The 12,014-nt window shown below is 40.6% G+C and overlaps 1 pseudogene; it reads left to right on the forward strand.

The window, feature by feature from the left end:
• Positions 1 to 638: 638 nt before the first annotated feature.
• The window catches only part of LOC102496770 (MAU2 chromatid cohesion factor homolog), a 25,283-nt pseudogene continuing 13,907 nt past the window's right edge, over positions 639 to 12,014 (forward strand).

Here is a 12,014-nt window from a genome sequence, read left to right on the forward strand (position 1 = left end):
GAAGGGACACCTGAACTCTGCCCTGCAGAACATGGCTCAAAGGACCAGAGGGGAGGTGGAGAGAGAAAATCAAAGACCTTTCTTTCCTAAAACCAAGGAGTTATGAATGTATATATTCATCTACCCTTCAGAAAATTAGTGTTCTCTTTGGAAAATTTCCCGTTTGTAAAGAAAACTTCTTCCCCAAACACAAGAAATAAATTTTGCTCAATAGGAGCCACGGAATTCTCAGGTTCTGCCAATGAGGACTCTTACAGAAGCCCTGGTAAAGGAAATGGCGCTTTGAGAATTCATTCCTGTAGAGATTATTAAACTTGCATGGCAAGTTAAAACTATCCCAGCTGGAGGGAGAACATTACCAACTAATTTTCTGCAAATCAGGAACATGCAAGCTACAGAGATAAATGGACCCTCGTATGAGGAGACTTCCCAGAAGCCATTAATGCCACTGCCCACAGAGATTTGCCCAGAGGAAAGCCTCGAAAAACAATTATGCCTTGGAATAAGGTGAACCACAGGCCAAAAGAATAGTTTCATCACCTTTTGGGCCAGATAGCTGGATCGAGCTTTCCAAGACAATAGAGTGAGGAGACTTTGGCATTCATGGTAGGATGGATGGAGCCATATGAGTGACTATCATGGCCTTTCTGAAAGTCTCCAACTGTGCCTGTGGATACATAGAAAAACGAATCATCCAGCTCCTTGAGAGTCTATTTTCCAACACTGAACATGTCAGGGACTTGTGTCTGATTTTTGTGGCCAGCACAGTGCCATCACCTAAGTGGAGTCCAACGTGCTACTGCTGCGCTTGGAGAGTCACTCACTGTCACTTAAGAAGTATACAGGAAAATAAATAATAATCTAAGTCTAGTCTTTCATTTTTCAAAAACAAAACCAAAACACTATAAGAGGAAGCCCTGAAGACTAAGAATGGAGCCATGCAGAATCCAAAATGTGGCTTATCTTTGATGCTGATTACTCACTGAGGGATTCTAGCCAGTGGTGGCAGATGCCATTCTGAATCTCATTGACATACTCTGCCAGCTCTATGGTTCCTGATCAAACATAGGTTTTATAGGGGAAAATACAGAGAATAGGAGGCTCTGATCTTACGAGTTTATGGGATCAATGTTCTCTTGGGAGAAAAAACTCAAGTATGTGACCAGATCCCATGGTAAATGTGATGAGGGGAGATAGACAGAGAAAGAATAAAGAAGACTATACAAGAAAATGAGGAATTTAAGTGTACTGAGGCAGTAGCTGTAAAAATAAAAATAAATAAATAAATTTTTAAAAAAAGGTTGAAACACCTGCTATGGAGCAGTACAAACTGTCTCAAAAAGAAAAGTGATTTATAACTGATAATCAGAAAAAGGAGAACAAGGGGAGAAAAATGCAATGTGGGGTCAGAATGAAGCAAACTGAAGGATACCTGCTGAATGGTGCTTTGGCATTACTGAGGGTAGCATAATAGTATACAAGGCTTGTCAAGGAGAATATTCCAGGCTTTGAGAGTAAAGATTGAGGATGCTTTGAAGGTAGAGATCTCATTGCTGAGATTTCCATGTCTTAACACTTCTTCTTCATGGTGGCCTGAAAACAGGAGGTGCACTATATTTGAACAGTTATATGAAAAAAAAAAAAAAAAGAGGCCAACAATCTCTGAAATTCTAAGGCACAAGGAAGATAACCAGAGTTACAGTTTACAAGTGAAATAATTCATATTGTACTTAGCACATAATAGGCACTCAAAAAAAATATGAACACTTTACCAGTGCTTATAGAGCACAAAAACTAGTTAGTCCCTTCCTCAGACTTAGAGAGAGGAAGAAGGGACCTAGAATCTTGAGAGTTCAGAATATGACATAAATCAAATCCAGAAAAGAAGGGAATTCATTTTTCTGTTACTGTTTCTTAGGTTATGGTCTCTGCAAATCCTTTCTAGTTGCATTCCAAGAGAAAAAGACCCAGAGATACATCATAAGTCAACTGAGTCCAGATGATGAATTATGGTATAGCCTAGAACATGTCACTTTATAAGGAGACTTCCATAGCTTTTCATCCCTGGAAAGAGGAAGGCTCCACTATAAACTTCCTTAAAAGCAATGAGCCCTGCAAAGAACAGAGAAAAATTAAGGCAAGCCCTGCCCCTGGCTAGCCATGGAAGCCAGGATGCCCTGACTGGTGGTCACACTGAAAGTGACCCCCCTCCTGCATGTCTGGCTTGCCCCTAGTAATAGTCTGCCATTCTGAAAGCTTACTATTCTGGGGCCCTCTCAGTACCTGGGAAGAGAGGGTTTTGCCTTCTCTGTAGCCCACTCCATCCAGTGACAGATTAGATGGACCAGAATGAAAGACCCATCAAGACCAAGGATGATAGAAGGCCCCTCCCATGAAATGACACCACTGTGAGTATTGGCTCTCTTTATATGAGCTTCCTAGAGTAGGTTCATAAGTTGGAGATGATTCTATCCAAGGACAAATGCCTGACATTCCATATTCCTGCTCTAATTTCCAGCAGAACAAGATCTTCCCCCACATCAAATTTTCAGACCAATCACACTGAGATTGAAATGCCCCCTTATCTGAGCCACAGTACACCTGTCATGGGTAGGAGAGAAATGGGGAAAATAGCATTTGTGGGGAAGAGCACATCTTGTCTTCAAGACCATAAAGACTTCTACCATCCCCAGGGCCAAAAGTTGAGCAGACTATCCTCATCAAGAGTAAGAGGAAAGCATTCCAACAGCACCAGGGAAGCCGCCACAATGGTCCCTGGGCCAGTGACTTTACAGACCAGGAAGATCTGAGCAGTCACAAGCTCCATGGAGTTTCCTCCAACGTTCATATTAGTCATCATATAGGGACAATTCACTGGCCTTAAGTCTGGCTGAGTCTCTTTCCAGGTCAGGGAGTTCATATACCTACTATGGTTCATTTATGGCTAAACAATATGCTCAAATCAATCCAATGAAGAAATATTTGATGAATAGATCAGAAATCTCCCTCTGCAGGCAATTTTGCTGTTTCTCATTTTTATCAATGCTAGAGAAATGGGATGAGGTTACTGGCAGAATGAAGATAGGCAACAGCTAGGCCTTCTAAGGGTGTGCTGACTCTATTTGGTAAACTGTTTTCACTGGCTCCAGGAAATTCTCACAAAATGTGTCAAATGAAAGCATGAAGATAACTTCTTCCCTGATTCACTCACACTTGTATGCCCCTGATTTGGGGGTCCAGCACTTAGAGTATACAAATGGCAATTATGAGAAACTCAGAGCTAGTCAAGATTAAGATAAGAAATATGGCAACCAGAAAAGCCTTCTATGTTTGTTTACATAGAGACCACCTCCCATGTTAGAGGTTAGAGGTAAGAATGAGAAAGAATGATTGTCGAAATTGCTGATGCTCAATGAGAGGAACAGAGAAGCCAATGCTTAGATTTCCATGTTTTAACACTTCATGGTGACCTGAAAACAGGAGGTACACTATATTTGAGCTGTTATATGAAAAAAAAAAGAAAAAAAGAAAAAAACTCCCATTGGAGAGGGAGTGTTCCAGGGGGAGCACAGTGTAGCAAGGCCAGAAAGGAAGGAGAATTCATTTTTGTCTATTACTGCTTCTTAGGTTATGGACTCCATAAATCCTTTCTAGTTGTATTCTAAGAGAAGACCCAGGGATCCATCATAGGTCAACTGAATTCAGATGATGAGTCATGGTGTAGTCTAGAACATGTCAAGTTGCTTTATAAAATTCCCATAGCTTTTCATCCTTGGAAAGAGGAAAGCTCCACTACAAACTTCCTTAAAAGCAATGAGCCCCACAAAGAACACACAGATACCAAGGTAAGAGAACTTGTGAAACCACTGCCCTTACTGACTATGGAAGCCAGAACCCTCTGATTGGTGGTCACCCTTAAAATGACCCCCTCTTGTATGCTTGGCTACCTATAATGGTCTTCCATGCTGAAGGCATTACTTTTCTGGGGCCCTTTCAGTGCCTAGGAAAAGAGGGCTATGCCTGCTCTGTAGCCTACTCCATCCAGTGACAGATCAGATGGACCATAAAGAAGGACCCATCAAGACCAAGGAATATGGGAGGCCCCTGCCATGAAGTGACCACTGTAAGTATTGGCCTCTTAATATGAGCGTCCCAGGGTAATTCATAAGTTGGAGGTGACTCCACCCAAAGATGCAGACCTGACTCTCCTGCTCTAGTCTCCAACAGAACAAGATCTTCCCTCACACATAAAATTATTAGACCAGTCCCAGTGAAATTGAGATTCCTCTAAGTCACAGTACTTTTTAACCAAAAGAAAATGAAAAGATCTGGAGTCCATATCCTAGAATGTGCTCCTCTTTTTCAAGACCACAGGCAATACCTCCATCCCTAGTGTGGAGAGACAAAAAATGGCACCATTACTCAGAGCAAGAGGAGAGGTTTCCAGTACTAAGAGGCTGCAAGAGGGATGTCATACGTATCCTATGTACCTGGTAATCCACCCATGCTGAGGGCCACTCATTTGGGCTCTAGTTCCAGGGAATTCTCTCCCCATATCATTTATCCTGGGAAATTGGTAGTACTCCCCTCATGATCTGTGTAATACAAACATATTAGCCTAAAAAGGAAACATTTCACAAATGGATCTGGATCATTCATCTTGCCTCCATCAAGGGAGCAACTATGATGTGCTTATCAGCATGGCCTACAAATGGGAAGAGGCCATGAAGTTGGGTATCTGGAGTAATTTTCTTTGGCCTTAGACATGAATCCCAAAAACTCTAGGAAAGCAGTCTCAGATATAACTTTTTAAAATTTAAATAAAGGAAGCAAGATTAGCATGCACGAGGTAGGCCTCTGATTGATTTAAAAAAAAAAAGTAATACACAATAAATGTGGAAATTCTAAGAGATGACAAGAACAGCTCAGAATCAGGGTTGAAATTCTTCTAGCACATGAACTGTCAGCATAACTCATAGCAGCTTCCTCATATCTGCCTGCTCCTCCTCTTACAGGAGATTTTTATATTTAAGGTAAAATAATTTGCTGATAATAATCAGGACAAACTTAGGGGGGGAAGGGATTTGTATGTGTGTTTGGCCATGCATGTGAATGTATGCACTACATGGCACATGTGTGTGCACTAGAGGGCATATGCACTAGCCAGAGAGATTCAGAAGAGAGAGAGGGAGAGGATAAAGCACCTACCATGGCGAATGGTCACACCACAATCACTTCTCCATCTTTCCCTCCTTTGAAAATTTCGGGTGAGTATACATGTACACGTGCCCAGAATGTTTCTCAAGTCACCGGGTCCAGGACTCAAACCTCACAGCTAGCCATGTGGTAATGAACTGCCTTAACCACCCTGCCATCAAGTCTTCTTTAAAGACAATCAACAGTTCAAGAAAATCTGAGATTTGCTGAGTAACTGCCCTAAATATTTTGAGAGATGCTGAGGACTATGGCTCTCATTCAGTAATCCTGATGCATTATTCGTACCAGCTAAAGGGAACTATCTTCTTTCCAATTGGCTGTACCTTTCGGCTTCTTCCTAGAAATTGGAGCTTTTAATTGCAAAAGATATCTAGAACTACAGCGATCTATTTTACAGTGATGAAAAGGAAACAGGTCTGTTTGCCTCGGAGATGGTGACTGCAGACAGAGTCATCAGGTACTGTGAAAATATAACCCCCCTTTTCATGTCTAAGGGATTCATACTGCAACAGAGTCATCAGGTACTGTGAAAATATAACCACCCTTTTCATGTCTAAGGGATTAATTCTGCCTATTAGCAGCAGCAGGAAACAGAAGATATGTGTCCCAGCCACACACCCCCAAAAACAGAATTAATAGAACAGAGGAGAGAGAATACCATTCCTGATCAAGATAGTCCCATGTGAAAGACCCCTCCTCGGCTGGCACTCAGGACTGAGGTTATTATCCTAAGGGGCCCATGCTGAAGTAGAAAGGGCATCCTGACAATAAGGATCTGAGGAAAGGAGCGATCCTGCTTCAGCCCTTTTTTAGATAATACTAAAGACCTTCTGAAACCCACCTATTCAGCAGAGACCATTATTTCTGTATGTATTGGCCAGGATATAAATTTACACTCAACTGTAGAGATTAGTTTCCCAAATGTGCTGGGTATGTAGAGGTGAGATGGCCCAGTGATAGGGACTTGCACTCAGCAGGCTTGGCCTAGAAGGCATATCATTTCTCACATTCATTTTTCCCTTGTGTCAAAACCAGGAGTACCAACTGCCTCACCTATAAGAAGAGAAAGTAGAAAGCAATGTCTAACTTTCACCTACATAAGACTTTGACTCTGCTCACAAATAAGATACTAAAGAGGGAAGACATAGGAGTCAATCTCTTTACGTAACAAACTAACCCAGAGAGCAGTGAAGGTCCAGAGATTCAATGCTGAATACAAGGTCTGAGTCAGGGTCCTGATATATGCCCAGAATTAGCCTGTAAGATTGAGCCCTCATCCACATTAGATTTTTTTTTTTTCGTTCTTAGCCCTCAAGACTACTAATGTGTCTTCTTCCTTGCTGCATTTTTTTCCTCCCAAATGAAGTTACAGTCACAGACACGATAAAAATAAATAACACAGCCAAGCACTCTTTCACTCTTCTATTATTGACCCTTTCTCTCCAAGAACCCTGGTCATATCATAATTGGGGAGATGCATAGGGACCAGACAACACACAGAATCCCTGAAGTACCTGTCCCAGAATCCTGCCAAGCGCTAGCCCAGAGATTTGGGCTTCTGTAACAGCCAAGCCCATGGATTAGCTTCCCTTGGTTATCTGTCTATGACAGAGTCGCCTCCATATTCTTCCCTGGACTGGAGAAACTCTGACAGTGGAAAGGGATTTGTTTCCACAATGGAGAAAGTTACTTGGAAGCAGTTTTTAGTGTAATATTTGAGGAGGAATTTGTCAGAGCTGAAATCATCCTCCAAAAGATTGAACAGGTGCAGAAGAGACGACCATAGGAAAGAATTCAAGCAAGATGGGTAACCACCACCAGGGATACCAAAAGATTTTTACCTTAGTCCATAAACTCCTATCACCAAGATCTGAACTGCTAAGCCCCCTGTGAGCATGGACCATGTCTTATTCATCAGCTCCTGGCGGAGTTCTTAATGTGATTTAACCTGTTTATGACTGCACATCCAGTGGACAGGCCATTGGAAGTTGCTCAGGACTATTATATGTGAAAGGACTCAGTTAACTTATGCCTGAGCCTAGGCTGTGAACAGAAGCAGTTTTCAGTGAAAGGACTCCAAAGAAGTTTCTAATTCTTTCAGTCTTGCAGAAAACGGATTTCGCCTGCAAGTCCAAAGGTTCAGCCTTGAAGCAAAAAAGGATATACCCATTTTAATAGAAAACTGACACCTGGAAAGAGAAGGAGCAAGGAGGGAACAGAAGTGAGGAAGCTATTACATTTTGGGTGATCCTTAGTCTCTGGAAAAGGTCCCTGACCCACCAAATACCTATCTCCACGAATTCCCAATGAGTGACATTTCTTGACATATGATAAGGCTTGTTATTCTTCGATGAGACATCAAGTCTCTGAGACACCTGGCTCACAATTAAAACATATTAACATTTAAGTGGCTGATAATGAGTCCCTTTCCAGAGAGCAGGTGGTGATAAGAAAAAGAAGTGTAATTTCATAGAACACGATCCTCCTGAAAAGGAAAATAGTACACAAAAGAAAACTAGGTAAAGAGAAATATGGGTGCTTAGGAGAAATATTTCTAATCATTTACTTAGACAACAATCAAAAGGTCACACAACAAGTGTTTCTTTTTTCCTTAAAATGTTTTTAACTTACACAGTAAAACAAAAAATCACCAAATACCAGAAATAATTATTACCCTGAAAAAGATGTATCTAATCAAAGTATTTTTGTAATAGGTTAATATTCATTTACAAAAATGCCATATTCACATACTAATTAAGATCCTAGTCAGACAGACACCTCCAGGGGGTTCTAATGCCTAAGACATCAGGTCTAAACTTTAACCTCAATACCATTTCTTCTCAGAGGCCCTTGCTTTCCTTGGACCTTCCATCTCTTCACCCACATCTTTATCTTGCTGCAGAAGTAAAGTAATTTTTTCTCCTTTCCTTTTCCTTGTTAGTCAAATTCTTCACACCATTAAGTCTATCTGAGACCCTTTCCTCTCCCCAGTGCAGACTATCCCAAGTCCATATTCAATCATCTTTCCTCTAATTTCCCAAATATTTCATTAATACCATAAATTCAGCACTTATTTCGACTATTCCTCAAATTAATTACCCTCTCTTCTCAATTCATGGAGGCCCACCCATAAGGAGCCGGGCTTACATGGAAAATGAATGTGTTTGCTCTTTTCTCAGACCATTTAAACTGTGCTCTGAATCTGTTCCACTGCTTTGAAAGGCACTGAAGACACAGTTGTCCTTCGCTAAGGAATATGAAAAAGATGGCCCTCCCAGGATATACTGAAATCGGGGTACTCAGGCCCTCCTCATCCATAACCAGGATGCCAAATGTCTGTGGTAGCATATTTCATTTGAACATGGCTTCTCCGGGCTAATGTCACCCCACATGGGCACATGAGACCAAACAAGATCAAGCTGGCCAATAAAGTCACCAGATGTATTCCATTTGGTCATGAAAACAAACACATTCGGGACCAGAAGTTGGCGTAATGGTTATGTCACTGGACTCCCATGTAGTTGACTGCAGTTCGAGTCCCGGACCTGGTTGCTTAAACTCACACTGGTCACGTGTGTGTGCTTGCCCAAGGTCCAGAAAAGAGAATGGAGGAGAAGGGATTGCAGCGTGGCCATCCCCCTGGGGGATGATTTCTCACTCTCTGTCTTTCTCTCTCCATGTGCACGCGCCCTATAGCAAAAAGTTCTCCAAAAAAAAAAAAAGAAAACAAACACATTCAAAGGTTGGCTTTTGGCACCTCCCATTCTTGGAAACTACTCTTCCTTAACACAAGGCTTTCTCTTGCAATTTTCTTACTTAAGCTTTTCGATGGGTATTAAGTGATATGAAAGTTTAGGGCATGTTTTATTACCCAGCACCCATTTCTTAGATCATTGGTTACTAAAACTATGCTGTGAAAACTTAGAATCAAATTAGTCCACACTTAACTATTGTGTTATTGGTCTACCGACAACAACCAAAATAAAGCCATTCCCAATCTCATTCACAGGGAAAAGTCTGTTAAAATTTCTAACCCAGGATGTCAATCAAAGGACACTGCTATCCAGTCTTCTATGAGGTTATTTTAATAGTGGAAAGTCTTCAAAATGATACGACTGTGCCTCTATCCAACCCTTAAAACAGTCTCCAAACAGATTCACACTCTACCTATGCTATTTCACCAACTGGCCTGTGGGCAAAAGTCTGTCTTGAAGTCCACAACTGGGGAACTCTAAGCTTGGCAATTTTACTGACCACCACACCTCCTGCCCTGGAGATGACAAATATAGACATATTTTATCTGACCTGAATTTGGTAATTTTTAAAAATTTTTAAATAAATGACTAAAGTATTCTCAAATTTATACACCAAAAATATGGTTGTGTAAATCTACATTGAAAAGGGTGATTTCTATTTACAGTAGTCTGCACTGCAGTGGAGCTGCACAGGCCCATTGGTAGGTGAGTCAGCAACAGTGGGCCGATTAATTAACTACCTCTGCAGCACAAACACCATTACTTCCAACACAGCAGTAGTGCCTTTGCACCTGAAGGATGACCCTGACAGCACAGAGTAGACCTACTTTTAGAAAGTCTAAAAGCAATTCTTCCATCAACCAAACTTTCCCTCTTAAAAACAAAAGCATGCCCCACATTTGTGGTTATATACCATGATGTAAATTACAGACAGAACATAAAAGCACATACTAAAAATATGTAGCTTCAGACAACCAAAGCAGCAATTCTGCTAATACAAAAAAGGACAGGAAATTCCAGCCCAAGATTTTTAATATTGCAGAGAAGGCTAAACAACTGAAAAGATACATTCATACCAAACCTCCCACACTGATGCATTGATCCTTCCTATGGGCATATTCACACAAATGTGCAACCACTAGATATGCATTTTGTCAATATCAGCAGTAGTTATAAATTACCTTCTAGATTTATTCAAAATAAACCTTTAGCCCTAGATATAAAAGTGTGTGGGTAAAATACAAATAGAGCAATTAAATTCTATCCTTCCTGAAACTCTGCTTAAAATGCATATAAAGAAAATTAGAAAAAAAATGCTCACTAGGGGAAAGCAATCCCAAAAGGTCAGCTGCAAGGTAATATTCATATAGCTGTTATTTAACAAAAATTTAAGGTTAGGGAGAGTATCTAAATGTTGTATTAAACCAAATAAATTCCTCTTTTCCTCTGCACCTGCAAATGAAGTACAGTAAATATGAAAAATTTTCTCCCTAAAAAGGATAGCAAGTTTAAATTTTATGGTGTGAAATATTTTTCAGAATATAGTATTTAATACCCAAATGGGATCATTCTACTGGCCTCTTCATCAGGCACCATACCACTTTAATTTTTAGTTCCTGGTTTTCAACTGCTAAATTTTATTCAGTCATAATGGCCATCACTTTTCCTTTCTCATCTTATACAAATCTACCTCTAATTTATTAGGACACAAAGAATGAACCAGAAAAATACCATATGGCAAGGTGTACTACCTAAACAACATGATATGATTACTTTTTCATATCGTTGAAGAACAAAAAGGCTGACCTTATGCCTGCCCATTGTGTTCTTTGTCCTTGCTCTATTTGGTGATATGTTTTTCACAATGCACCAAATAAAAGACACTTTTTTTTTCATTTCCCCACCTTCCTCTAACACATGCACACACACACACAAACACACACACACACACACACACCCATACAATGCATACAATATGAACCCATACTCGAGGACATAATGGCCTCCACAAAGAGGTACATACAGAACCCCATAAATAACTTTAAGCTTCTTCCAAAAACTGGTTATTTATTATCAAACTTAGGATCAATCTCTGAGTAAACAATATTTCTTAGTGATCTAGAGCTGAGAGTAAAATCAACTTGAAAGAAAGGACAGAGAGGTTTCCAAATCAGAACATGGTAGAGATACAAGAACAGGGATGAGATGGGACATGGTAAGCATGCTCTTTTTCAGAAGTAGAACTCAATCAGCAGTTGAATGGGCCTGATAAAGGATGTGAAGCCAGATTAACCATGGGAAGAGAACACCATACAAGAACACCCCGGCAGTAAACAACAGACAGAGAGAGAATGAAACAGGTGAAAAGGGAGAGGCCACTGTTCAGGCACAGGTGAAGAACCAGCAGGAGAGAAGAGACTGGCAACCTGAGCAAGCAGCTGGCAGCAGAGTCACCTGACAGGAAGGAGTAAACATTCAGTTATAAGAACAGAAAATGTCGGAACACCCATATTCTAAGAGTAGGAGAAAATTATGGCAGATCTTGTGCTAATGGGAAACACGAAGAGTAGAGAAGGGCATCGGAACAAGACAGCAACCTGTTATTGGAATGTGGGTGACAAGGCATGGGTAATGGGACACAACAAGCCATCTGCTATTAGTAGTAGCTGACGGGCTGGCAGGTGGCATGACGGTTGAGGTGCTGGACACCCACATGGCCAACCATGATTCAAGTCCCAGACCAGGCAGCTCGCTTTCTCATTCTCCTGTTCTCTCTTGTCTCTCTCTGGTCAAAATTGAATAGTGATAATATATAAAATTAAAAATAAATAAATAAATCTTTTTAAAAAAATAAAATAATAGCTGACTTCAGGCTGAGCTATTAACCTCAATCTCCAAAAAACTCCAAAGCACTAAACAGTTCTATACTTAATCCTCAAAGCTGAAGGGCAATGCAGGGGTACTAAAATAATGACTGCTTAATTAACAGCACTAAACACTAAAAAAAAAAAATAAATCCAAAATGTAACGATGGAAAAATTC

Source organism: Tupaia chinensis, unplaced genomic scaffold (genome assembly GCF_000334495.1).
Source record: "Tupaia chinensis unplaced genomic scaffold, TupChi_1.0 Scaffold000093_1, whole genome shotgun sequence".
In the NCBI taxonomy this organism is placed as follows: domain Eukaryota; kingdom Metazoa; phylum Chordata; class Mammalia; order Scandentia; family Tupaiidae; genus Tupaia; species Tupaia belangeri.